Genomic DNA, 21,254 nt, shown 5'->3' with positions numbered 1-21,254 from the left:
TATATAAAAAAATTACAAAAAAAAGTGTTTTATTCACATTTTTAGTGATTTGTCTGCTCATAATAAAAATTAAAAACACTGAATTAATTAAACTAATCTAGAAAATTAAAGCCTTATAAGTCTTTTAAAAAAAAACAAAGTAAATATTCAAGTGATATTCAAAGCGGTTGCAAAGATATTATCGTTTGAAGAAGTGCATGTAATGCCGGGGTAGGGAGACAGACAGGTGAGCCCTAATCTACCCGCCACTCAGTCCCTGCCTACTTGCAACGGCCCGTCCTAGGCGACGGTCCCTACTCTCACTATGTGCACGACAGACAGACAGACAAGGGTACAAAGAAGCTAAGGGAAAAGGGGCAGATGCCCACGGCAACACCGTGAGCTACAAGAGTAGTGAACGAGCCGAGTCAAACCAGGAGTGTACGAGGTACCAAACGCAGAGCAAGAGAGTAGTCGGTAAAGCCAGGGTCAATATGAAGCAGAGGACAAATAGTACAAGCAGCAGCAGCAGCAGAGCCACGAAACAAGCAGAATCACAGGCAAAGGAGAAGCAGGAAATGAAGGTATAAATAGACAGAGGGCGGGAGCTAGCTCCATCTGGCCAGGCTGTGATAGGCTCTCCTACTCCTCAGCCTCCCAGCCTGAGTGGTAGAAGAAGGAGTCACTCTATCAGACTTAGGAGCAGGTGCAGACTGACTAACCACGGGCGTCGACACAGAAGCTGTGTCTGGCAGATCCTTTACAGTGCATATCAAAAATGGAAAATTTGGCCTGGACACAGGGGCATCAATGACCCTTGGTCGTGAAAGGGTTAATGAACTTGGTTCTGTACAAGCTGCCCCATATTACATCATATTCCCTCTGGAAGTATGGCTTCTGATTAAGCATACTCTCCATGTGTGTAATTTGGTAAATAACTGGCTAAAGGACAGGAAAATTGTCATGAACCCATTATAGGGGTTTTCCGGGACATTTAAATGACTGGCTGCGACTACCCGCACGTGACCACTAAAGGCAATCACTGTCCTCAGTCATCACGTGCCCACCCGGATACCAGTGGCAGATCATCATATGGGCGATTCGGGCGGCCGCCCGGAGCCCAGGGCTCCTAAGGGGCCCATGGCCACCCGAACCGCACATAATTTTAAAAACCACTATTGCAGTGCGCTAGCGCCGCTAATGGCTGCACACTACTACTGATGGGGAGGAGGGGCAAGGAGAGCAATAGCAGGGGCGGGCTGGGACGGAATAGGGTCGCTGGGGGGCGCCATTTCAATTTTCGTCTCAGGCAGCAAAGAAGCTAAAATCGGCTGAGGCGGGGACAGTATTTGCAGGGCTAGCAGACGTGCGACATGATAGGCACGTCTTGGACCCACACCTATCTCTAGACCCGGGGAACCCTAAACCTCTTTCTGCTCTCGCTGCCTCCTGACCACTTCCTGACTTCATGGTTGGGAGTTACGAAAACCGTGTGGCTCGCTGAGCTAGGCTGATTACATAAGTCCCATAGAACTGAATGGTAGTTACGGAAACCGCGTAGCTTGCATGCTACGCTGCTTCCGTAACTGCCATTCGCTACTATGAGAGTTACGGAAACATCATAGCCCAGCGAGCTACTCTGTTTTCATAACTCCCGACAATGAAGTCAGGAAGCGGCTGGGAGGCAGTGAGAGCAGAAAGAGGTAGAATGGGGATAGGTGCAGGTCCCAGAGGTGGGACCCGCATCTATCTGACATTTATGACATATCCTGTGGATATGTCATAGATGTCCCTGATGGGAAAACCCCTTTAAAGTGTAACTAAACTTCTAAAAAACTTCTGACATGTCAGAAGTTTTGATCGGTGGGGGCCCGAGCACTGAGACCCCCACCGATCGCTAAAACAAAGTGTCAGAAGCGCTCAGGTGACCGCTATGCCACTTTGTTTCTGATCTGCTTTTCTCGGAAAGCCGAGCAAGCGGTGTACGGACGTACACCACTCCAAGGAATGCCGGTCAGAAACGAAGCGGCGCAGCATTCAACCGAGCGTTTCTGCTTCTTCATTTTAGCGATCAGTGGGGGTCTCACTGCTCAGACCCCCCACCGATTAAAAGTTCCGACATATCACGTTGACATGTCAAAAGTTTTTTAAAAGTTTAGTTACACTTTAAAGAGAGGTGTTACAATTATTATTGTTATTTTTTTTTTCTTCTATAAAAAAAGTGTATCAGTGTATTTGGTGCAACTTTCGAAATACTTTTTCTTAAAAATTATTTTTACTTTTTGAGATACAGATGCTTTGTATCATGTATACAGAGCAGCTGTATCTAGTGCTAAAACCTGGATCCGTCAGGTCAGTGGCACTGACGGGTACTGTGTGAGCGGATTGGGTGGGTTGAATTGCGTGTGAGGGGACCCAAGTTGTGTCAACAGCCCAGGGCCCATGGTACACTTAATCCGCCACTGCCTGTTACCATCACTGCTGTGGACAGTAGCAGCAGTCAAATGTGGGTAGTTGTAACGTCATCACTGTTGGCCAGTTTCAGAGACAGTCAGGGGCGTAGCTAGAGGCTCATGGGCCCCGATGAAAAAATTCTTACTGGGCCCCCCGCAAACTTCTCATGGCCGACGGTCCGCTTTCAGCTGCATCGCTGGGTCTCCTAAGTGACCCAACAATGCAGCACTAGCAGCCGGGGGCGTCACTAAGGCTGGGTTCAGACACACTATTTACGGACGTAATTCGGGCGTTTTAGCATTGAATTACGTCCGAAAATGCGGCTCAAAAGCGTCGGCAAACATCTGCCCATTCATTTGAATGGGTCTTACGATGTTCTGTGCCGACGGTCATTTTTTTTTACGCGTCGCTGTCAAAAGGCGGCACGTAAAAAAGTGCCTGTCACTTCTTCAGACGTAAATGGAGCCGTTTTCCATGGACTCCATGGAAAACCAGCTTCAGTTACTTCCGTAATGGACGCAGCAAAAGACGCCTGCACATGCCATTACAGCTGAAATTACGGTGCTGTTTTCTCCTGAAAACAGCACAGTAATTTCAGCCGTAACGGACGCTGCCGTGTGAACATACCCTCAGGGCTTAAAATGTCCGGGAAATAGCCCCAATACATATGTGTCCGCCCCAAAAAAAAGTGTGTATATGAGACAGCATAGCATATCTATAGCACTACGACCCTATAAACTATGGATAGGATTAGATACAGTGGCTGAGCAGACAGTATCACACATGATAGGATTAGATACAGTGGCTCAGAAGGCAGTATCACACATGATAGGATTAGATACACAGCTCAGCAGACAGTATCACACATGATAGGATTAGATACAGTGGCCCAGCAGACAGTATCACACATGATAGGATTAGATACAGTGGCTCAGCAGACAGTACCACACATGATAGGATTAGATACAGTGGCTCAGCAGACAGTACCACACATGATAGGATTAGATACAGTGGCTCAGCAGACAGTATCACACATGATAGGATTAGATACAGTGGCACAGCAGACAGTACCACACATGATAGGATTAGATACAGTGGCTCAGAAGACAGTATCACACATGATCGGATTAGATATAGGGCCCAGCAGACAGTATCATACATGATTGGATTAGATACACAGCTCAGCAGACTGTATCACACATGATAGGATTAGATACAGGGCCCAGCTCGCTGACATTGCGGCTCCAGCGCTGGACCCAGGATAGGTAAGAATAATAATTTTGCTTCTTTATGTGTTACTGATTATTTTTGTGTTTGTGTTTTTTTTACAGGTTCGGTTGTTGGACTTCGGATACGAGGACTTCAATGACGGCGTTTTTTTTATTCTCAATAAAATGGTTAATGAGGGTTGTGTTTTTTTATTTCAATAAAATATTTTTTCTATGTGCTTGTATCTTTTTAAACTTTATTATCACCGCCTTAGTAATGGCCACTGGCTGATTGACAACCTCCATTACTAAGGCGAGGCTTAATGTTAGCCGGTGCAGAGGCTACACTAACCCCCATTATTACCCCGGTACCCACCGCCACCAGGGGTACTGGGAAGAGCCGGGTACAAACCAGTACCCGACCATCTGTAGTGACGGGCAGGCACCGGGGTGGCCGCAGGTTGGTAGTATTAGGCTGGGGAAGGCCAAAAACAGTGGCCCTTCCCACCCTTGTAATGCTGCCTGCTGCTGCTGTGTTGTATCTGGCTGGTTATGAAAATTGGGGGGGGGACCCGACATCGTTCTTTCCAATTATTTTTTATTTTTTTTTAAATGACGTGGGGTCCCCCCCATTTTCATAACCAGCCAGATACAATAAAGCAGCAGCAGGCAGCATTACCAGGATGGGAAGGGCCACTGTTTTTGGCCTTTCCCCTCCTGATAATACGAGCCTGCGGCCACCCCAGTGGCCGACCATCACTACAGATGGTCAGGTACTGGATCGTACCTGGCTCTTACCAGCACCCCTGGAGGCGGTGGGTACCGGGGTAATAAAGGGGGTTAGTGTTAGCCTCTGCATCCGCTAACACTAAGCCCCGCCTTAGCAATGGATGCTGTCAATCAGCCGGCGGCCATTACTAAGGCGGTAGTAATATAGTTTAAAAAAAAACCACAAAGACATAGAAAAAATATTTTATTGAAATAAAAAAAAAAACACACAGCCCTCATTAACCATTTTATTAATAAAAAAAAAAGCTGTCATCGAAGTAGTCCTGGAATCTGCCGTAGTCTAACGACCGAGAACTTGTAAGAAAACACACAAAAAATGATTAGTAACACATGTGTTAGGGTATGTGCACACACACTAATTACGTCCGTAATTGACGGACGTATTTCGGCCGCAAGTCCCGGACCGAACACAGTGCAGGGAGCCGGGCTCCTAGCGTCGTACTTATGTACGACGCTAGGAGTCCCTGCCTCGCTGCCGGACAACTGTCCCGTACTGAAAACATGTTTACAGTATGGGACAGTTGTCCTGCAGCGAGCCAGGGACTCCTAGCATCGTACATAACTATAATGCTAGGAGCCCGGCTCCCTGCACTGTGTTCGGTCCGGTACTTGCGGCCGAAATACGTCCGTCAATTACGGACGTAATTAGTGTCCGTGCACATACCCTAAGGCTTAGATACAGGGCCCATGTGTGATACTGTCTGTGGGACCCTGTATCTAAGCCTACCACAAGGTAGGCTTAGATACAGGGTCCAGCAGACAGTAATCTTATACAGTATAAGATTACTGTGTGCTGGGGCCCTGTATCTAAACCTACAGTGTGGTAGGCTTAGATACAGGGCCCAGCAGACAGGATCACGCATGGGCCATGTATCTAAGCCTACCATGTGACTGGCTTAGATACAGGGCCCAGCAGACAGGATCACACAATCTGTGATCCTGTCTCATGGGCCCCCTAAGCCTGATACATCGTAGGCTTAGGGGTTGTGCAGTCCCTAAACATTAATGGCCTATCCACAGGATAGGCCATCAATAGCTGATGTGTCGCCCGGGACCCGCAAATCAGCTGTTTTGGAATGAAGTGACAGGAATGAAGGGGAGCAGCTCTCGTACGAGTGCTGCGGCCCCTTCAAAACAGCTGATTGGCGTGTCCCGGGAGTCAGACCCCGCCAGTCAGGGCTAACCTTACCTTCCTCTTCGACCGCGGCGGGAGTTCTGTAGTCTTGATGCTGTGCGCGGCGGCATAGCGCTGTGACGTCATGCGCTGCGCACAGCGCTTGACGTCAGGGCCTCCGCTGCGATCCGGAACCAGGAAGGTAAGTAAAGTATGTTACTATAGTAACAGGGGCCCGCGGCCCGAGTTACTATAGTAACTTTTTATTGATGTGGTGCGGGGGGGCCGTGGGCCCCCCTGGCTTCGGGGCCCGGTCGCAATTGCGACCGCTGCGACCCCTATAGCTACGCCAGTGGAGACAGTCAAGTAACAGTAATACTGGAGCGGCGTGGAATTTACCAGGTGAGTAATATTTATTCTGTTATTTTATCACACCACTGCATACAACCAGTCTTGTATACATATCCTGGAAAACCCATTTAGGGCACCTCCACACATATCAGATTTGTTGCAAATCTACCTTCTTGATTTGCGGGCGGAAAGTTTGCAGCAGAAATATAAATATAACAAATCTCATTCACATGCTGCAGAACATTTTCCACACAGAAATCAGAGCATGCTGCAGATTTTCAAATTCACAGCATGACCATTCTGTTCTGAATGGTCACACTTTTCAATGTAGAAGAGGTGAAATCTGCGGTGAACCCATAGAAAAATCTGCAGCAAAATCCACAGATTTTGCTATGGACGGAGATATCATATGTGCAACCTGTGCAGTTGCACAGGGTCCCAGTATGTAAAGAGGCCCATTGTCAGCTTAAAAGCTGCTCTCTACTGTCAGATTACAGATAGTGAATTTTATAGCTCACAATTACTGGTGGATTGTTTGGTTTTTAACGTCTTAATGACCGCCGATACGCCTTTTCACGGTGGTCACTAGTGAGCTTTATTCTGATGCAATAGACTTTTCACGGCGCTGCATCAGAATAAATAAACAGAGCAGGGAGCCGTTAAATGTCCCTGCTCTCAGCATCCCTGCTCGAACGGGTGAGATCAATATCAGTATCGATCTCACCCGTTTAACTCCTCAGATGCAGCGCACAATAGCGAGCTCCGCATCTGAGTGGTTTTGGAGAGAGGGAGGGAACTCCCTCTCATCCCACCGGCACCCGGCAATAAGATCGCCGAGTGTCTGTGTCTCTGATGGCCTAATAAAGGCCCCCAGGTCTGCCTGTAATGAATGCCTGCTAGGTCATGCCGGAGGCATGGCCTAGCAAACGTCTGTCCGTTTTAAACGGACAGGCAGTAATACACAGCAATACAGAAGTATTGCAGTGTATTATAAAAGCGATCGGACGACCCCTAGTAGGACTATTAAAAAAGTTTAATAAAAATGAAAAACCCACTTTTTCCCCTTACAAAATGCTTTACTATTAAGAAAAAACAAAATAAAGCAAAAAAAGTTACGCATATTCGGTATCGCTGCATCCGTAACGACCGCGACTATAAAGCCATTACATTATTTAACCCTCACTGTGAACGCTGTAAAAAATAAAATAAAAAAACAATGGAAAAATTGCTGTTTTCTGTGAATCCTGACTTAAAACAAATGTGATAAAAAGTGATCAAAAAAAATCGCATCTACTCCATAATGGTACCAATAAAACCTACAAGTCGTCCCGCAAAAACAAGCCCTCATACAACTGCATGGCTGTTATGTCTCTTCAAATATGGAGACACAAAAACAAATAATTTTTTTTAAAACTGTGTAAAAGTAGTAAAACGTAAAAAAAAAAATCTATACAATTTGGTATCGTTGCAATCGTAACAACCCGTTGAATAAAGTTTGTGTTATCTATACCACACAGTAAATGGCGTAGATTTAGGACGCAAAAAGAGTGGCAAAATTTCCCCCCAAAAAAAGTTAATAAAAGTTAATCAATACATAATATGTACCCCAAAATGGTGCTATTAAAAAATACATGTCCCGCAAAAAACAAGACCATATACAGCTATGTTGACGCAAAAATAAAAAAGTTATAGCTCTTCGAATGTGACGATGGAAAAAGTATAAATATTGCTTGGTCATTAGGGCCCAGAATGCAAGCAGGGGGAAGGGGTTAATAGCACAGCATAGAAAACACCCAAAGGCCCATACACTGTTGTTGCACAAGAAGGACCCCCAAATATCTGTGTCTGGCCCTGTCTGCTACAAATCTGTCGCGTATGTGGATGACCGGCCTATTTTAGGCCCTAATGACCAAGCTATTATTTGCGTTTTTCTATAGCCGATTTCAAAGAGCTATAACTTTTTTTATTTTTCCGTCGACATAGCTGTATGAGGACTTGTTTTTTTGCGGGACTGGTTGTACTTTTTAATGGCACTATTTTGGTGTACATATAATTTTTTTATTAACTTTTATAAAAAAACAACTTTTTGGGGGGGGGGGGGGAATAGAAAAAAAACCCTGAAAATTCACGTAGTTCCTTGTGTGGCATAAATAACACGTTACCTTTATGCTATGGGTCGGTACAATTATGATGCTACCACATATGTAGAGATTTTTTATGTTTTACGACTTTTGCACAAAATTTGAACTAAAATTATTTGTTTTTGCATCATCGCTTTCCAAGAGCCATCATTTTTTTTTTTTTCCGTCAATGTAGTGATATGCGAGCTTGTTTTTTGCGGAACGAGACGTAGTTTTGATTGGTACCGTTTTGGGGTACATGGGACTTATTGATTAACTCATGGCACCCCATCGGAAGCCCACGATTGCATTTGCGGGCCGCCGATAGGTGAGAGAGGGAGCACCCTCCCTCTGTAAACAGGTTAAATGCTGCGCTTGCTATTGACTACAGCATTTAATGGGTTAAACGGCCGCGATCGAAGTAAACTTCGATCGCTACCATTGGAGCAGGGGCCTGGCTGTCATTAGACAGCCGAGCACCCGCCTGCACTGGGCCGCCGTGCAAAGGCGTATTGGTGATCATTAAGGGGTTAAGCTTGTGCGGTATAAATGTCTTTACTCTGTTAGATTGCACAATGTGGCACAATTTTTCAGACGGAAGGTGCTGCGTGTTCCAGGTCAGATACGCTGTGTGATTTTTACGCAGCTTATCCGACCCATGGGAACCTGTCCTTCGAGCGTATGACCACCACTTGGCACCATCTCTCCCAAGTTCCGTAAAGAGCATAGCTCTCTGTGCTAAGCTGTTTCCATAACTTCTTTTCACTTCTATGGGAGTTACAGAAACAGCCTAGTGCAGCGAGTTTGGCTATTTGCATACTCCCTGGTCACCGCAAAGGGCAAACTCACCAGGCAGAGATGGGGTCGGGGGGGAATTCTGTTCTTAATATAGGTAGAGGCACCCGCATCTATCAGACATTTATGGCATATCCTGTTGATATGCCATAAATGTCTAAGATGGGAATACCCCTTTAAGAAATACCCCTTTATGTCGACAGTAAACTGAACTGTAGCAATTAGTGTCAGGCAGCTGCTGCCAGGACAAATAACGTCATCATAGAATGCATCAAAAGGGGCATAGATGCACATGATGAGAACGTACTGTAGTTGTGCCTCTTTACAAATAACTAGCCAGACCACATATAGAATATTGTGTACCCTTTTGGGCACCAGTTCAGTAGAAGGACATAATAGAACTTGTGCTTAAAGGTGGGCAACCAAAGTGATAAATGGAATAGGTGACTGCAGTACCCTGAAGAATTATCAAAACTGGGGTTTTTAGTTTAGAAAAAAAAAACAGCTGAGTGGATTACCTAATAAATTGTCATGGTTAATTAATTGAAAGAGTTTTATCAAGGAAGTTATTTAGAGAACTGTTCATTTAAGTGGTGGATGAATTTTCCTCCGAAGGTGAAGAAATTTTGTTTCCGCCTTATAGGGGTTATTGCCTCCTCTGGATCAATGCCACAGGCAAAAAAAAAATAGGTTGAACTAGACTTTTTTCAACCTATGTCACTATGAAAATACCGCAGTATGCATTAATTATTTTTTTTAAATCAGATAATTTTTTTTATTTTTTTATTGAAGTTTCAAAATTATATAGTACAAAACATATTAAACAAACCCTATCCCAAACCCTCCCCCCAGGCACCGTCACAAAATTCCAAATTAGATAGTATATGAAATAGAAATTGTACCAAATATCGAATACATTATTCACAAAATATAAGGTACATGGGACAGATCATTTTCCAAATGTCAAGTAGCTTAATCGTCTACAAGCATGTATAATACAAAACAGATATAATATATGGCAGATATTTAATCCTCTATTTCCCCCCTTCTCCTTATCCCACATCTATATACATAACCCCAATACCGTGTAAAGGCTGGCAGGCATACAGAGTCCCTGAATAAATTTTATAATACAGATTCCATTATCCCTACCCATGGTCCCCATATGGATTCAAATTTTTTAAGCGTTTTGCACTTTACATAGACAACCTTTTCCAATACAATAATTTTATTCACTTTTGCAATGAATTCGCTCCTAGTCGGCGGGGCGCCTTGTATCCAATGTAGGACAATTCGTTTTCTAGCTATATATAGCAACCTTACAATAGCAAACCGCTCCAAAGTAGAGGGTGGGGTGTCCATAATACATTCCATAGGAGTCCCTTGCAACACAGGTCCATAGGCCTCCTGAATCACCTTCAGTACATCCATCCAGTACGTGGTTAACTGTGGGCAGGACCACAACATATGCATATGGTCAGCCTCCTCTTCCGCGCATCTGGGGCATTTCGAGTCACTCCTTACCCCAATATGAAAAATAAATTTAGGAGTCCTATATACTCTATGGATAATATATAATTGAGAAAGGCGCCCAGCCTCACTAAGAGAAATATTCGGAACTGCTTTCATAATATCTATCCATTGTTCTTCAGAGATGGGACCCATATCTCTTTCCCATTTTTTAGAAGCCATCAGGGGGTATCAAAAAATTTACTGATCAACAACTGATAGATATGTGAAATAACCCCCGATGTAACACTCCCGGTATGTAAAACAGACAACACCCCATCTGCGTGTATTGCCAAATCCACCGCCTTCTTCTGGGCATCAAAAGCATGTCTTATCTGTAAGTATTGATAGAGGGAATTTCGAGGTAATTCAAACTCCTCTTGGATCTGTTGATAAGTTTTAAATACATCCTCCTGGAGCAACTGTGAGATATAAAGGATGCCTCTTGCTTTCCAACCTTCAAATCCTTCAAGAGAGAAGAATTCCGGAAGTGCCTTATTCCCCCATAAAGGTGTAAAAATTGTGCAAACCCCCATATCTCTAATAGCTCGGACTTTATCCCATACTTTACGCATTAGTGTATATGTGGGCGTATTCCTGCCCGCCAACATAGAGTGACCTGCCTCCAATACTGAGAATAAAACAGATGGTCCAAACTGTGCCTGTAGAATCGATCCATTGGATCCCTTTGATATAATTTCCCCCCACCCCTTAAAGTGCTGACATTGGGAGGCAAGAAAATATATCCAAGGGTTGGGTAGGGACAGACCGCCGTCATGCTTTGCGCGCTGTAGAATTTCTAATCTAATTCTTGAGCGACCCTTCCGCCATATTAGGTCCCTAAAAAGTGCATTAATATAATAAAAGTTGCGTAATGAGATCCATACAGGGGAGTTATGTAAAATATACAATAATTGTGGCATTAAGATCATCTTGATAAGATTGACCCTACCCACAACTGTCAGATGTAATTTACACCAAGCCATTATTTTCATTTTAAATTTGACCAGAAGGGGTTGCAAATTGAGAGCAACATATTCAGAAGGGGAGGTCGAGATCTTGATCCCTAAATATTTAAGATGTTTAACGCGTCCTACAGGTACCCCATGCACCCCTGGTATAGAGCACATTGAATCCACAGGGAGCAGATGGGATTTATCCCAATTTATTTTAAACCCAGACAATGCCCCAAATTTCTCAATTAGGGATATTGTTTCTGCCAGAGAGCTACCCACATCCCCCAAGTATAGAAGCATATCATCTGCATAAAGCGCTACCTTTTCTTGCACCGAGCCATACAAGAAGCCCTTAATATCATCAGACAGACGTATGCGCGCTGCCAAGGGCTCTACTGCCACGGCAAACAGGAGGGGCATCCCTGTCTTGTCCCTCTTTCAAGAGCAAACCGGGGAGACAATCCTTCATTTGCCTGTATTCTGGCTGTAGGGCAAGAATACAGGACCTTAATCCATGCTATAAAAGATGGTCCAAAACCCATAGCCTCCAAGGTGCACCAAAGATATTGCCATTCCACACTGTCAAACGCTTTGGCAGCGTCCAGTGAAAAAATGGCTCTTTCACCTACATCGTCTGCCCTCAGCTGAAGATTTAAAAATAAACGTCTCAAATTCATGGCTGTCGACGTAGCAGGCATAAAACCGGTCTGATCCGGGTGTATAATGGTAGAGATAACACCATTCAACCGCAGAGCTAATGCCTTTGCCAGAATCTTAACGTCAGATGTTAATAATGAAATCGGTCGATAAGAATCAGCTAATTGAGGATCTTTCCCGGGTTTTGGCAAGACCACAATAATGGCTTCTTGCATAGAAGCCGGCAAAGAACCACAATCCAATGAATAATGAAATACTTCTAATAATTTGGGCAAGAGCACCTTAGAGTATTTTTTATAAATTTCAACTGGTAGCCCGTCCGCCCCAGGTGCCTTATCATTAGCCATCTGTTTGACCGCTTCTTCCAGTTCCTCCAACGTGAGTGGAGAATCCAGAAGTGCCTTGGCGCTTCCTGACAGCTTAGGGAGCTCTGCTTTATTTAAGAATGTATAAATATCAGATGTAGATGGATGCACCTTGGAGGTATATAGGTCTGAATAAAAGTCTCTCAAAACTTTTACAACTTCCAAGTTCTCTGTAACTAAATGGCCCTCCGCCGTTTTTAAAGCAGTGATATGTGTTACCCCCTGTTGTGCCTTTGCTACCACTGCTAGCATATGACCAGCCTTTTCTCCTTCTTCAAAGGTATTCTGTGCAAAAAACTGCCGTTTTCTGCTCGCTACAGCGAACAGGTGTAAATTAAGTGCCTCTTGTGCTCTTCGCAAACTCATTTGCTGCACCACAGTAGGATTTAAAATAAATGCCGCTTCTGCCTTACTCATTTCTTCATGTAGTCTCGCATCCTCCACCCTAGTAGCTGTTTTGTGCCTGCTAATTGCCTGCATAAACAGGCCTCTCAAATACGCCTTCATTGCATCCCATACATAGGGAACAGAAGAAGAGCCACAATTAATTTGAAAATAGTCCTCTAGCCTTTGGGCAATGAAACCTTGCCCATCAACCAAAGTCAGCCAGAAAGGGTTCAGCTTCCAGATTCTCGGGCGTTGGGGACTCTGGTTATTAATATCAACCGTGACCCTAATGGGAGAATGATCTGATAACGTTGTAGGTAGATACTCCACCTGATTAACTAAGGGCATCATACCCTCATTCCCCAAGGCCAGATCTATACGGGATAAAGAAGAATACGTGGATGAACAGCAGGAAAACTCCCGTTCACAAGGGTGTTGTAATCTCCATATGTCCAACAATCCTATTTCTTGTACCAATGTACCAAATGGAGTCCCAACCTTCCCTTCATTCCTGTCCCCCTCTCTACATTTGTCCCAGTTGGAATCAAGAATATTATTGAAATCCCCGAGTAGGAGCAAAGGTATCCCTGGTTTATCCGCCACAAAAGACATGGCCTTTAATAAGACTCTATTACAAAAAGGAGGAGGTATGTATATAGATATTATTATAAACATTTTTGAATATATGGTACAGAGTACACAAATATATCGACCTTCTGTGTCCACCTCCATATCCAGACAATTAAATGGAATCTGTTTATGTACTAAAAAACTTACTCCCCTAGAATATACTGAGTATGTAGAGTGACCACTAAATCCCACCCACCTCCTCTTTAGCTGTTGTAATCTTTCAGTTATCATATGTGTCTCTTGCAGACAGACAATCGCTGGCTGGTGCTCACTAATAAGTTGAAAAATGGCCTGACATTTTGTGGCATCAGCCATTCCCCTAATATTCCAACTAATAAATCTGACTGAATTTGCCATATTTAGAATAAAACACAATATTTAGCCGTACATGTGTCATCTGTAAACAGCGGTGTACAATCCAACTAGGTGCCGACTTTATTCCCAAAATCCCCACAAAAGAAAACCCCACATATAAACATAGTAAACCTCTCTCACCGAGAGAGTGGGTGTTGAGATTCCTACTGATGAAATATACAAAACCACAATAGAATGGTACAGATCGTATGACCATTTTATCTAAACACGTATCCTGCATTAAAAATATAACAATAAACTTGCAGGGCATAAAGCCCATCAGTGCTGCCTGAGAGACCAGTAAATAACAACAGATTAGATCATATATTCATTCCTTTACATTTCATTAATCAAAATACAGGATATATGACCAGCAAAATAGGATATATGAAACATATTTCAGGGCGTCTTGACACATAGTTGCCTCTCGTGTCCATCCAGCCATTGCATGGCCACTTGCGGATTTTCAAAAAAATGAATTCCTCCCAAAGCTGCGACACGCAACTTCGCTGGGTATAGCATAGAATACGCCACTTGAAGATTTCTCAGCCTCTTCTTGATATCTAGAAATTTCGCTCTTTTACGCTGTACTTCTGCTGAATAATCCGGAAATATGGAAATTTTTCCACCATTTATAACCAGATCGGGTATTCCCTCGCTTTCCGTAGAATAATATCCCGGTCTTTATAGTGTAGTAACTTAGCCAGTATAGGCCTCGGTGGGTGCCCAGGTGGAAATGGGCGAGTCGGCACACGGTGAGCCCGCTCAATAGCATTTTTCCAGGTATTCCCTGCAGTTCAGACCTTCCGATTTTTCCGGTATTCCAATCAGTCTGACATTATTACGACGTAACCTATTTTCTAGGTCGTCGGTTTTCTTAAATAAGGCAACAATTTCTTGTGTCGATTTTTTGAATCTTTCATGGTTTTAAACATATTATCTTCCAGGTCTGTGACCCGTCCCTCCACTTCACCTAATCGCTCATTAACTTTTTGCATATCGTGCCTAATAAAAGCGATATCTTACTTCATGGCACCCACCTTCACATTCAGGGTATGTTCACACGATAGCAGGCATTTACGGCTGAAATGACAGCCTGTTTTCAGAAGAAAACAGCTGCGTCGTTTCAGCCGTAAATGCTCCTCCTCGTAATATACGAGGCGTCTGTGACGCTCGTATATCTTGAGCTGCTCTTCATTGAGTTCAATGAAGAACGGCTCAAATTACATTGCAAAGAAGTGCCCTGCACTTCTTTGCCGAGGCAGTCAATTTACGCGTCGTCGTTTGACAGCTGTCAAACGACGACGCGTAAATTACAGGTCGTCTGCACAATACGTCGGCAAACCCATTCAAATGAATGGGCAGATGTTTGCCGACGTATTGTAGCCCTATTTTCAGACGTAAAACGAGGCATAATATGCCTCGTTTACGTCTGAAAATAGGTCGTGTGAACTCAGCCTCAAGGTAGACAGTGTGGAATTGCAGTAGTTAATAGCAAAAAAAAACGTCTCTTAATGTAGGCTCACCTCCCTCCATTGCCTTCTGCACAGATATCGACTCCCTCCTTGATTCACCAGCTGGCTTCTCAGCTGCCCTGGAGGCCGTAGCACTCACTGCTGCAGTCCCATCGAGAACAACAGGATCAGGAATATGCTGCTCCCCAGTGCACCTTTCCCTGGGCTCATTTGCAGTACGGGCAAACCGCTCCAGTCTGTCCGCGATCGTAACCACCGGCACAACATATTGCACAGCCCGCATTTCCTCCCCGTCGCCATCTTGCAGATCCTGGTCCACCGGTCTCTGAGTACATCGTGCCTTACTTTTGGTCATGTTTCAGCTCACCAACCCTCATTCACCACAGCAAGTGAAAATTAGCGGAGGTACAGCAATCCAGGTATGTTTCGCTAATTATAGATCACCTCAGGCAAAGTATCGGATAGTTTAAGGAGTTCTCTGCAGGAGCTCACCAACGTGCGGCTCTCTACATGCTCAGCAAGCCACGCCTGTTTCTTTTCCTGCATTAATTTAGCAACAGGGTTACAAGCATACATGTGTTGGGGCAACAGAGAAAATATTCATTCTCTACAAAGTATTAAAAAAACTTTTTTTATTTGTGGTAATGTCCAATTACTTTTGAGCCCCTGAAACGAGGAGTCTGTGTAGAAAAATGGTTGCAATTCCTAAACGTTTTTTTATTCAACCCCTTGAATTAAACCTGAAAGTCTACACTTGAATTGCATCTCAGTTGTTTAATTTCAAATCCAATATGGTGGCAGCAGAGCCCGAATCATGAAGATTGTGTCACTGTCCAAATATTTCTGGACCTAACTGTCTTCATATTCCTTCATATTTTTCTTTCTTTTTGGATCCACTCTTGGCTTCAGCTAAAAAAAACTACCACAAAAACTAAGTGTGATTCCAGCATAAGGCCTTGTTCACACAATGCAGATTAACTGCAGATTTTGCAAGTATTTTTTAAGCCAAAACCAGGAACGGAACCTAAACAGAATATATAAAGAAAGGCCTTTATATATGCCTGTCCTGGATCTAATTCTGGTTTTGCCTTAAAATAATGCATGGAACAGGGACTAAGTATATACATGTAGTACCAGAGCTAGGTGTATGGCTCATGCACATGTTCGTATTGCAACTCCATTTTGTAAGGAGCCATAATAGAGTTTCCAAAGAGGTGCATGGGTCCTCTTCTGTACGCCTATGATTTCATAAGGAGCGGTTTTCTGTCACATTCTCAATTAATCCAACATTAAAAAAATCATGTCATGGACTCTGTATGCATGGAGGTGTTCCCCTATTGAAGCATTGCTTTTAGGGGAGAATATCTATGTTCAGCTCTGTACTATAGGAGCCATATACTGTAGGCTCCATGCTCTGCCGTGTGCATGACCCTTTAGGCTACATGCACACGTAGCGTATTTTGATGCGGAAAATACCCACCAATACCGCAGGAAATTCGCAGCTAAAACTGCACCGGATCGTGCGTTTTTTTATGCGTTTTTCGGTACGGTTTTTAAGTTTTGATGCATTTTTCAACGCATGTTCATGCTGCGGGATTTACTTTGATTTTCCACAGCAATAAGCAGATACAATTCGCAAGCGAAAGCGCAAGATAAGTTGACATGCTGCGGATTCTAAAAAACGAACTGCAGGTCAATTTCTGTCCTGAAAAATACTGCAGCGTGTGCATGAGATTTCCTGGAATCTCATCGACTATGTTGGTAGTGTATTACGCTGCGGTACTGTATTACACAAGTAATACGCATTGTGTGCATTGACCCTTCTGGTATGTTCACATTGGGAGGAATATCTGCAAATTTTCCGCATTGGAGTTCATTGCTAATACTTTAATACGCCATAGATTTACAGCAAAGTGTCAATTTATACTGCGTAATTGCTGCACTTGCTTTCACGGCATCCGAGTGGCACCATGTTGTTTTCACAGAACCATTCACTTCAGTGGGTGAATCGGGTCTGTGAAAACGGACCATACTCTCCAATCCATGGAAAGATAGAACATGGCTTATCTTTCCACGGATTATAGACGGGACTTGGGCGGCACACATGGTCATGTGCAAGAGCGCTTAGGGTATACACGCAGTACCAGAGCTGGGCTTAGGGTACAGTATATATATATGGTACCAGTGCCAGGCCTAGAATGCATACATAACTAGATTCTACACAGGGGGTAAGTCCATATAAGGGTATGTTCACACGTACACGTCCGATACGCCTGAAATTACGGAGCTGTTTTCAGGAGAAAACAGCTCCGGAATTTCAGACGTAAAGGCAAGTGCAGGCATTTTTCGTAGCGTCCTTTACGGACGTAATTGGAGCTGTTTTTCTATGGAGTCAATGGAAAATGGCTCCAATTACGTCCCAAGAAGTGACAGGCACTTCCTTGACGCAGGCGTTCTTTTAAAAAAAAATGACGGTCGGCACAGAACATCGTAAAGCCCATTCAAATGAATGGGCAGATGTTTGCCAGCGCATTGGAGCCGTATTTTCGGACGTAATTCGAGGTTAAAATGCCCGAATTATGTCCGTAAATAGGGTGTGTGAACCCAGCCTAACTGTTTACAACCAGGAATCCAGTTTACGATATGCCAGCCTATAATATAGAAATAACTAGGAATCATCAATTCATGACATATCTCCCCTATTGAGTTCAAATGTACAAAAGCTCTTTATTATAAAAACAAATTTGACCCAAAGATTAAAAACATGGACATTGTATGTATCCACGGTGTTAACATTGAACATGTTACATAATAGCAACATAAGCAAAAATCTACACTGTATCCTAAGTGCAAATCATATACAATGAATAGTTTAACTCTAAATATTACCCACGTAAGACATAAAACCGTGGAACAAAAGTATCCCAGATATCAGCGCATGATTCACTATAAATTCCTCAGTATTCCAGGAACCTGCTTTCATTTACGTACAAGTCATGGTAATGGCATAATTTTACTGCGACTCACTGGCGATCTTGTGTTGGCATGGAGCGCCGGCTTTATTATATAAGTACAACTACATTATATATACATCTATAGACTAAGTGAGGGGTCTCAAACACGCAGTCCGCAGGACACAGTAGCTCCCTCGGGGGAGGAGGGAGAAGTCTGAAGGAGGAATGTGCTGGCGCTCCTTCATGACGTCATGAAGGAGCGCAGTCCGTTGGTGGTAGGTGAGCAATTGCCACACAGCCTACTGTAGATAGTGCTGCATTACAACCGGCACCCTCCCAACTGTCCCGGATTCCGGGCTGTGTCCCGCTGTCCCTGGCGGCTGGGGCTATGTCCTCAGAACGCAGATACAGTTGAACCCAATGTTAAAGCAAGGATCAGTCAGCTTCCTGCTTCAGCATTAGTTCAGAGCGGAGGAGCAAAGGGAGCTCCTCCGCTCGCCGAGGACTCCCCGGGCACAGTGCTACTTTAAAGGGGAAGCCCTTGACGTCACTGTCCATATATATCAGTGGCTAATCCTGGACCGGAATCCCCGTTGCCGACGCTATGGCAGGGGATTCCGCTCCAGTAGTAGCCCCTGACGTCACTGTTCATATATATATATATATATATACAGCATCTTATATCACAGATATTGTGGAATATGTAGAGCAGCATAGTGGGGCCAGGCGGCCACCTAACATAGGCATATACAGACCCATCCCTTGTCATAAAACAAAAGCTTGGCCCCCTAGGCTCAGTAGCTGTGGGATAGTGTAAAGATCTGCTGGGACTTGTAGTTCTGATACTATTTGTTGCACTTTGTACTGCCTCCTGCCATTAGTATGAGGCAGTATTACCTGATAATCTCCTCATCCTGGGATCCACAGGTGCAGTCTCCTCCTCCATTCAACTACCAAGAGCTCAGGAAGGGGAGGCTCAAGAGGCAGGACAAAATGAACTATCCCTGGGTTTCTCAGAGTAGTACTCCAGGGGCTGCTGTATTATTGAAGGACAACCATGGTAGTAACATGGTTATCCTGCACTGGTTCTCAGCCGCAATGCTCATTTATAAACCTTTACTTGTGTTTGTTTGTTTTTTAAATGACAGAAATATATTTTCCTGTCATTTTTCCCCAAATATGCAGAAAAAAGTGATACAATTCTGCATTTGTAAACCCTGTGAAAATGTTATGCGTGAATATATGCCATGTGTGTATTGCCATATGCTGTTTTGGCTCAGCATTTTTGTGTTTTTAAGAATTACAGTAAATACATTTTTGTGGCAATTTTCTGATAACTGTGTCAATAAACCACCAACGCACTGTGTGCATAGACCCTAAGACCTCCTTCTCACACTTTTTTTCATGCAAAATAAATACGATGCATTGCAAATTTGCATTAAAAAAACACCATACCTGGAGAATGCTGCATTTTGATAAAAACGCCACTGACCCCAAAGACCAAAATACTGTGTCTGTAGGCATTCTCATATTTCACGATGGACTTTAAAATAATATTTGGTCGTGGTGTTTTGGGTGAAAAAATGCACAAAAAAGCCCACCAAAAATGCAGCCGAAAACGCATGAAAGCGCTGTGTGTGAAACCAGTCCATTAATTTCCATTGTACTGTACCTTTCCGAGTGCAGAATCCGCACAGGAAATCTGCAAACATGCTACTTGTGAATGTGGCCTCGGGTTAAAGGGCTACATTTAATTCAGGGTATGTTCACACGCTAAACAAAAACGTCTGTAAAATACGGAGCTGTTTTCAGGAAAAAACAGCTCCTGATTTTCAGCCATTTTTAAAACCACAAACGTTTTTTGGAGCTGTTTTTCCATACCTCCCAACTTTTGAATTTGGAAAAGAGTGACATTTTAAGCCACGCCACTAGCCACGCCCAATATCCGGCATCAACACATCAAATCACGGCCAGATCCTTCTGCAAATAACGTGCGCACCTTCTCACTGCGGATCTCTGGACTGTCTGGATATCACAGATATTATGCATCCGGTTATGTCGTCTTTGTGTTACTTTTCCTATCTTGGGTATAACATTTTCTCATCACGGCGGCAGCAGCTGCAGGACAGACCCAAAGGCTGAGAACAATGAAAGTCAAGAGGGAGACCCTGTGGTTGATGACTTTTCAATTGACAGGTAGCAGAGTTTCATGATGGGGATTTTTTTTTCCAGTTGTGTAACTCTGCTACCGGTCAATGGAAAAATCATCCACCAGAGCCCCCTATAGATCGCTCCACACACAGCCCCCCTGTACATAGCGCCAGACACAGCTCCCCTGTACATAGCTCCACACACACAGCCCCCCTGTAGATTGCTACACACACAGCCCCCTGTACATAGCTCCACACACAGCCCCCCTGTTGATAGTGCCACACACAGCCCCCCTGTAGATAGTGCCACACACAGCCCCCCTGTTGATAGTGCCACACACAGCCCCCCTGTAGATAGTGCCACACACAGCCCCCCTGTAGATAGCGCCACACAGCCCCCTTTAGATTGCTCCACACACAGCCGCCATGTACATAGCGCCAGACACAGGCCCCTGTAGATAGTTCCAGATACAGCCCCCCTGTAGATAGCTCCAGATACAGCCCCCCTGTAGATAGCTCCAGATACAGCCCTCCTGTAGATAGCTCCAGATACAGCCCCCCTGTACATAGTGCCACACACAGCCCCCCTGTAAATAGTTCCAGATACAGCCCCCTGTAAATAGCTCCAGATACAGCCCCCCGGTAGATAGCTCCAGATACAGGCCCCCTGTAGATAGCTCCAGATACAGGCCCCCTGTACATAGTACCACACACAGCCCCCCTGTAGATAGCTCCACACACAGCCCCCCTGTAGATAGCACCAGACACAGCCCCCCTGTAGGTAGTGCCAGATACAGCCTCCTGTATATAGCTCCACACACAGCCCCCCTGTAGATAGTGCCACACACAGCCCCCTGTAGATAGCGTCAGATACAGCCCCCCTGTACATAGCTCCACACACAGCCCCCTGTAGATTGCTCTACACACAGCCCCCCTGTACATAGCGCCAGACACAGCCTCCCTGTAGATAGCTCCAGATACAGCCCCCTGTAGATAGCTCTAGATAC

The 21,254-nt window shown here is 44.3% G+C and overlaps 1 long non-coding RNA gene across 1 annotated transcript in view; it reads right to left on the bottom strand.

Moving 5' to 3' along the window:
• LOC142664259 (uncharacterized) overlaps positions 1–19,069 on the bottom strand; it is a 34,403-nt gene extending 15,334 nt beyond the window's left edge. Inside the window, exon 1 of the long non-coding RNA XR_012851244.1 lies at positions 18,995–19,069. This is a non-coding gene — a long non-coding RNA (uncharacterized LOC142664259). The remainder of the gene's footprint in view (positions 1–18,994) is intronic.
• Between the last annotated feature and the right edge of the window lie 2,185 nt (positions 19,070–21,254).

The sequence above is a fragment of the Rhinoderma darwinii genome, chromosome 12 (assembly GCF_050947455.1).
Source record: "Rhinoderma darwinii isolate aRhiDar2 chromosome 12, aRhiDar2.hap1, whole genome shotgun sequence".
Lineage (NCBI taxonomy): Eukaryota > Metazoa > Chordata > Amphibia > Anura > Rhinodermatidae > Rhinoderma > Rhinoderma darwinii.
Note: the sequence above shows the minus strand (reverse complement) of the source record. Positions and strands in the feature narration are given on the sequence as shown.